Source organism: Sapajus apella, unplaced genomic scaffold (genome assembly GCF_009761245.1).
Source record: "Sapajus apella isolate SASKATOON/1434 unplaced genomic scaffold, GSC_monkey_1.0 scaffold334, whole genome shotgun sequence".
Classification (NCBI taxonomy): domain Eukaryota; kingdom Metazoa; phylum Chordata; class Mammalia; order Primates; family Cebidae; genus Sapajus; species Sapajus apella.
Window position 1 is genome coordinate 5,096 of NW_022437274.1, and position 7,846 is coordinate 12,941.

The 7,846-nt window shown below is 45.2% G+C and overlaps 1 long non-coding RNA gene across 1 annotated transcript; it reads right to left on the reverse strand.

Moving 5' to 3' along the window:
• Nucleotides 1–656: 656 nt before the first annotated feature.
• Nucleotides 657–3,397, reverse strand: LOC116545691. Its single transcript, XR_004266411.1, has 2 exons — nt 2,094–3,397; nt 657–1,494 (listed from the first exon to the last, which is right to left on the reverse strand). It is a non-coding gene; the product is annotated as an uncharacterized LOC116545691 (long non-coding RNA).
• Nucleotides 3,398–7,846: the final 4,449 nt, after the last annotated feature.

Sequence of the window (7,846 nt, forward strand, 5' to 3'; positions counted from 1 at the left end):
TACAGGAAGAGGCTGGAAGCCTCTGCGCTGCTGCAGAGATCCTGAAACAATGCAGAAGTGGGGCCAGGCACTCAGGCAGGGATATTTCCACTTATTTTGTGTCACAGAAGGGAGGTGCATGAGAACACACGCACTCCCACACTTAGGCACAAATAGTGCCGGGGTGCAGATGCTGCTGAGGAGGTGTGGGGTTGCTGAGAATTAGCCGAGTTGCTTTGCAGCTTCTTAGAGATCTCTCCTCACAGGTCCTGATCGGTCCTTTGTGAATGGTGCGAGGTTTGGCTGTTTCTTTCTTTTCCTTTTTTGATAAAGATTTATGTTTATAGAACTGATCACATAGGAAGGCATTTCATTGGCTCTAGCCTAAAGGATCAAACTAAGCCATCTGCAGCGAATGGAGGATGACTGAGAGGGGTGCGTGGGAGTAAGAGAGCTGTCTTTGGCACTGTAAGGATTCAGGAAAGGAAAATGAAAACCTGCAAAGATGGTTTACAGCAGGGGACTGCAAACTTTGGTGGCAGCCCAACCAGGAAGTGCATTTTTACATCACAACCACTTCAAAGACCCTCACATTTAGTGCTACAAAAATATACTGTCATGAAAAATTCTGGAATTTCTTACTATGTGAAAAGCATTCTATTCCCTTTCATTCTATGTTTTCCTACTCTAGTTAATTTCATTTTGTTTTTAAAGATACACCGACCTCAATCCAATGAACTGATTTCATAACCCATAACATGCACTATGAAACTGACCCTGAGCTTGAAACACTTTATTTCAGTGAAGCCTGGACAAGAGAGAGTGTCTTATGAACTTGTGGAGAGGGTGGCAGAAAAGCACCCCAATTTAAAACAATGTCACGAAAGAAAAACGAGCTCCGGCGGTTGGGGATGGAGGTGCAACTCTTACATGTCAATAATCAATAGGAGAAACATGCCCCTGACTTTCAAACGGAGGCCCTTGTGAGGGAGTTACTTTGTCGATCTGCCTTCTAAGAAATTATACTTCGGCATTTCTTGTCTATCATGCGGAAAGAATAAAAGTGTTTGAGGTTGCAGGCAAGCATTTAGATGTTGAATAATCCCTCTAAACCATTATGCTTACAGCTAAGGCAGCTTCACGAGGGCCTGGGTGCCTGGGTGTGAGGCTTTGGGCCCTGACAACCTGCAGTTACACCTGTGGACCTGACATACTTATTAAAAGTGCTCTCAAAAGCACCTCAGTTTGGACCATAAATTCAAAGATTACCCTAAGTATGAATAGCTGAGGAAAGTGTATCTAGAGTATGCAATCTACTTTATTCTTACTGCTTTGTCACATAAACACACAGCCCATGTGAATTCACCTCTGATTTCTAACACCATGTTGCTCACATTCAGGAAAGGATCAAAATAATGCCACTGGATACCAAGTCATCCTGTCCCCAGAACTCATAGTCATAACAGGTCCCAGGCGGCTAGAAGACTGCTTAGGGTGTCCCCTAGTCCTTACCACCTGGAGGAATAAAGGCCCTTTTAGATTCCAGCCCTTGAGGCCCTGAGCCATCCCTGACTGGGTGGAGGTTTGTGTATACATGTAGAGGCGGCCTGTGCCACTCACAGGTAGAGTAGAGGTCTGGACATAGTTCAGCTGACATAGCTTTGGGAGCCAGGGGCTCTTCCCCAAACTGCAGCTCATCTCCAGCTTCTACTTTCCCGGCAACCCCACTTCTTTTGTACCTAAATAAGGCTCATGTCTTGTTGGCTTGCCCCCTCCCTGGTGGATCAGAGCTGGCTCGTTTGCTGGGCCTTGGAATCACATTTGGGATCTTTCCAGCCCTGAGAGGTTAAGCTCCTCAAAGGCTGCCAGCCTGACTTGGAGCCCGCCCACTGCCCCCTCCTGTGGGCAGGTCCACCCATGGCTGCCACATGACCACACTTGTCCTGTCCCTTGGCTCCGTATGTGTCAGCTTGTTCGCCACCTTGCTGGGCTGGTTCCTGGAGCTTCTGTCTGTCGTGACCTGGGTCACCACCCTCTCCCTGGTCACCTGTGTGGCCGGACCTTGTGTCCTTCACTGGAGCATCCTGAGCTAGGTTGCCCCAGCTTTTCCTCACCTGCTCCTCTTTCTGTGGGGATTCTGCTTCCAGGTCTGCCCTTGGTGGCTGCTCTACACATTGCACAGACACCCTGTTGGACAAGAGGGATGTCATGGCCTGTCCCCACACTGGGCTTTCATTTCTACTTTGTAACCTACTTTTACTGAACATCTATGGTTGCTTAAGAGTCAATAATATATTTGGAGATGAGGTGAAATGGATTGTTTTAAACCCTACCTTGATGAGATAAAACAATATTGACAGTTAACTGTGAGACTTTGGCATCCTATACTGCCAGGGAGAAGGGCAGAAAGGGACAACCTGTCTTGTTTAACGCGGCATGCAAAACCCGAATCTGGGATCCAGAGCTTACCATACTCCTTCCACTGCCACAAGGGAGGAAAAAGCACTTCATAAACACCAAAGACTTAACTGCACAATGCGATGGTCAAGAAATAGGCCGGAATTCAAATCACAGTTCTGCCTCTTAGTAATTGGTAGCAAAATGATGGTCTCCCAAAATATGCACATCTGAATTCCTAGACCCATGAATGTGACACCTTACGTGACAAGAGGGACTTTGCAAATGTGATTAAGGATCATGAGATAGGGAGATTATTCTACATTATCTGGGCAGCCTCCAATGTAATCACCAGAGTCCTTATATATGAAAGATGGAGTCAGGAGAAGCAGAGTGAAAAAGAAATGTGAAGATGCTGTGCTCTGGACTTTGAAGATGGAGGGCCACGAGCCAAGGAATGCAGGCATTTTCCAGAAGCTGGGAAAAGTGGGGAAACATTTCTTCCCTAGAGCCTCCAGAATGAAGCCCCGCTGATACCTCGATTCTGGCCGAGTTCAAAAAATGTAAGATAGTAAATGTGTGTTGCTTGAAGATGGTAAGTTTATGGTCATTTGCTACGGCAGTCAAAGGAAACTAGTAAAGCAACTATAGCTCCTTAGTTCAAATACTTTTTTGGATTTGTTTCCTCGTCTGCAGCCTAGGAATTGTAATTGTCCCTGCATCAGGTGGCTGCTGTCAAGACGGGACAGTGCAATGCAAGTCAAACGCACGACACACTTTCTGCCACACAACGTGGGCTCAGTTGATGGTAGCCATGGTTATTAGCGCCTCCTTGAATCCCTACAAGTGACTGACAAGGTTACTATATTATTCCCATTTTACAAATATGGTTCTGGGAAGTTAAAATCTTGCTTGTGGCCAGTGTGAGTGGCAGAACTAGGACCTTGCGCACAGGCAGTCTGACTCATCAACTCCCACCCCCCTTCCTTGACAAAATGAGAGTGTAGTGGAAGTTTTTAAAATGAATTTTAGGCCGGGCGCGGTGGCTCACGCCTGTAATCCCAGAACTTTGGGAGGCTGAGGCAGGTGGATCACGAGGTCAAGAGATCAAGACCATCCTGGTCAACATGATGAAACCCCGTCTCTACTAAAAAAATACAAAAAAAATTAGCTGGGCATGGTGGCACGTGCCTGTAGTCCCAGCTACTCGGGAGGCTGAGGCAGGAGAATTGCTTGAACCCAGGAGGCGGAGGTTGTGGTGAGCCGAGATTGTGCCATTGCACTCCAGCCTGGGTAACAAGAGCAAAACTCCATCTCAAAATAAATAAATAAATAAAAATAAAATGAATTTTAAGTGGTGAACAAGGGACCTTAGACTTGGATCCTAACAAGAACTCTGTGATCAGTGATAGGCATTGTTGGGGCTCAGCAAACAACACCCCAAAGTGTGGCGCTGTGGCTTGCTGAGTGCTTTGAACCAAAGCACACTGGAAAGGTCTCTGAAGCAAAGTCTCTCTCTGATCTTCTCCTATCCTCCTTTTGCTTTGCTTCCTCCCTTGAGGCAGGTCAGAGAAACCAGAACCACTCTTCCCCCAAAATAAAACCTAGAAATAGGCCAGGTACGGTGGCTCATGTTAATCCCAGTACTTTGGTAGGCCAAGGTAGGCAGATCACCTGAGGTCAGGAGGTCGAGACCAGACTGGCCAATATGGTGAAACCCCATCTCTACTGAAAATACAAAAAATTAGCTGGGCATGGTGGCACATGCCTGTAGTCCCAGCTACTCAGAAGGCTGAGGCAGGAGAATCGCTTGAACTTAGAAGGTGGAGGTTGCAGTGAGCCGACTTTGCACCTTTGCACTCCATCCTGGGCAACAAGAGTGAAACTCATTTAAAAAAAAAACCCTAGAAATATTACTCTAAGCTTTCCCCTGCCTTTTTGTGTAGGAGTTGGCCATAAAGAAATTCCTGGACCTACCTTGTCTGAAAGGAGATCCTAAGACCTCATTCCAGAGCAGTCCTGCCCTGTGTCTGTGGGGAAAGACTGCCCCATAAAGAGGCCAATTTTAATGAGAGCAGAGAGGCCTTGCTGGGGCTCCCCACTCAGTCTGTTACCACTAGGCCATACCCATCATGTCCAATCACATTTTTATACAACTATATACTCTTCATCGAATCTAACCATAAAAATGGCCAGTTTTCTGTTGGATCTTTGGGTCTTCATTTCTGAAACCTCCCATGTCATGAAATAAATTAGTTCGCTTTTCTCTTGTTAATCTAGATTTTGTAATAAGAACACCAGCCATGACCTTTATGATGGGGCGGAAGAGTTTTGTACCATTCCGACTCTACAATATGAATTACAGATAAAAAGTTTCTAAGATCTCAAATTAAATGTATAAAAATAGATTATTCACACCGTCCTCCTTCAAGAGACATTTGTTTAGTACCTAGTAGGCAGCACTCACTGTTGTAGGTATTGGCGATACCTCGGTGAACGAAATAGAGTCTCTGCATTCATTGGAGTTCACATTTTGTTGGAGGAGAGATAAACATATATAGGTATGCAGGTGAGTATATGTGTGAGATGGCAAGTAAATCAGCGTTAAAGAGCTAGAGATTGATAAGGAGTGTCATTTTAGATGAAGTATTTAGGGGTAGCTCTCAGACTGGGCATGAATGAAGGACGGAGGAAGGCGTGTGATTGTCTTAGGGAAGAGTCTGGCAGAGATGCCAGCAATTGAGAAGGCCCTGGGCCAGGGCAGTACTTGGCATAACTGGATCAGGGCAGTGTGGCTGGATCCCCTATAGATGGACAGGGAAAGACAGAAATGGGGCCCAGATCATGTAGGGCTCTGTTGGCTATGGTTAGAGTTAGGATTTTATTTCGACTTGGGAAGCTATTGGAAACTTTTGGGGAAAGGAGACACACTATCTAATTTAAGTTACAAACGTGATCACAAATTTTAAACAGAGACCTGCGGTTAAATTGAGCTCACATTGGCCTCTGGGGTTGCTTGGCTGCTCCTGCCCCAGGCTGGTGGAGGTTTGCTGACACTTCCCAGGGAAGAGCGAAACACAGCAGACAAAAGCAGAAGCAGCTCAGGGCAGCGTGCCAGGATCCTGCCACAGCTCATCAGCAGCCAGGGTGGAGGATATGCTGCCACTGCTGCTTCATAACGGCAGCTGAGGGGTTTATCAATCCTTCTACCCAACTCTCATGATTTAAACAAAGTTGAACTTGCCACTATGCATTTCCAAACTGTCTGACTTGTGGAGAGCCCTGTCTTAATTAGAAGGTCCTTATCCCGCTCTTCCTTGTTGCCTGCAGAGCTTTTCTTCCTGAGAGTGTTTGTAGACATGGAACTGTGGGTGTGCAGATTCCTCCCCTCACTTGGATGATCGCCCATGCTGGCTAATTTGAATACCAACACATTTGCACCTGCTCATAGGTTTTTGCATTTGCAGTTTGCAGGGGTAGAGAGACAGGGACCTAAAAGCAGTTTGTCTCATGCACTTTCCAGATCTCGGCTTTATGTGTTACACACGCTGTTATTTTTTCACTGAACCTAACTGATCTGAATGTCTTCTTTGACCTCTGTCTTTTGATTTTGGGATTGGAAGAGCATAACATTTGGCCACTGGTCCTTTATTCGATGTAAATAAAGTTGAAGTAAAGAGACTATTGTCTCTCACCTGCTTTTTTGGCTCCTAAATTGTATTTAAAGAGAGCAAAATATTACTGTTTCCTAGTAAGTTAATTAAAAGATTCTGAAGAAAATTGGACAGCTTTTCAAAAAGAATTTTACAGAGTTTAGAACATTTTAGCACTTCCATCCTCTTCTCTTCCCCCAACACACACAGACTCATACAGAGACACACACAGACACATGCAGAGACATATATACACAAACAGAGACACGTGTGCACATAGACACACCCACAGACACACCCACACAGACTGATACATTAGTAAATGGAAGATTCCAAATCAGAGAATCTACTCCTTAAGTAGATTATCATCAAATGTGAGTACTTATTGCATCCAAAAAATTCCATTTAAAAACCACATCCTTGTGCTATGTATCCAAAGGTAGGGAGTGAATATGAAACGTGATTCCCAGCCAGGATTGCAGAAGGGAAAAGTACTAGGCAAGAAGAAAAACTTATAGCTCCTTCCTTTGGATTTCAACACTCCTAGAACTCAACTGAATTACACACACCAGTTTGGTTCAGCAAATATTTAGTAGGCAGCTGTACACTGTGTGCAAGTTACAGTGCTAGCTCTCAGGGCTTAAGCAGGAAGCAGGGTGATGAATACCCTTCCCAAACTCTTGAGAAGGTACTGGAACCAAAGGGAGAATTAAAAATTAAAAATAAAAATAAGTTCAAAGTCCTCACTCCTTTTTTTTTTTTTTTTTTTTTGAGACGGAGTCTCTCTCTGTTGCCCAGGTTGGAGTGCAGTGGCATGATCTCAGCTCACTGCAACCTCCGCCTCTTGAGTGTAAGCAATTCTCCTGCCTCAGCCTCCCAGGTAACTGGGATTACAGGCACACACCATCACACCCAGCCAATTTTTGTATTTTTTAGTAGAGATAGGGTTTCCCCATGTTGGCCAGGCTGGTCTTAAATGCCTGACCTCAGGTGATTCACCCACCTTGACCTCCCAAAGTGCTGGGATGACAGGCGTGAGCCACCGTGCCTGGCTTCATTTTTAAGATGAGGTCCTTTCTCCTTTGTGGGGCTTTTCCAAGTTTCTCGTGGGATTAGTGTGAAGCTGGTATTGCACTGCCTGCGTTCAAATTCAGCTTCCCCTGTACTGCCTCTGTGCCCCTTTACTTCTCAGTGCCTCCGTGCCCTCATCTATGAACAAGGAAACTGCTAGCATTCCTTGTAGAGCCACCCACCCTGCACATCCTGAGAGAGAGAGAGTGTGTGTGTGCGTGTGTGTGTGTGTAGCGCTCACAACACTGCTGCACACACCATGAGCACTTGAACGCCAACAACTATTATCTCTCTAATTCAGAGCTTCATTTTATTTTAAATCTGGAATCCAAGTTAGTCTTATTCCAGATACTTTATGAAAACGATGTTTTTCTTTTTTTCCCCTTTTATTTTGGGAAGCCAAGAGACTTCCTTATTTCATCTTACAAAATGTTGGGTTTTAGAAGTATCCCAAAGAGAACAAAGAGAAGTGAGGCAGCCCTTGTCCTTAAGTCATTACCCAGCCCTCAACACATTTAGCACGTTTTCTGGTACCTTGGAAGGAATCTTATCACTTTCCATCTCCATATTGTTCACATTCCTTCCCACCTGTAATGTTCTCAGCCTCTGCTAATTCCTCCTTTCGTCCAGGTGCCATGTCCCTTGCTCTGTAAACTTTATCCCAAGTATTTAAAAACGTCCATAGATTTTTGCCCTCAATACCTGCAGCATTCATTTATGTCATTCAAACCATGCTGCCCATTGCA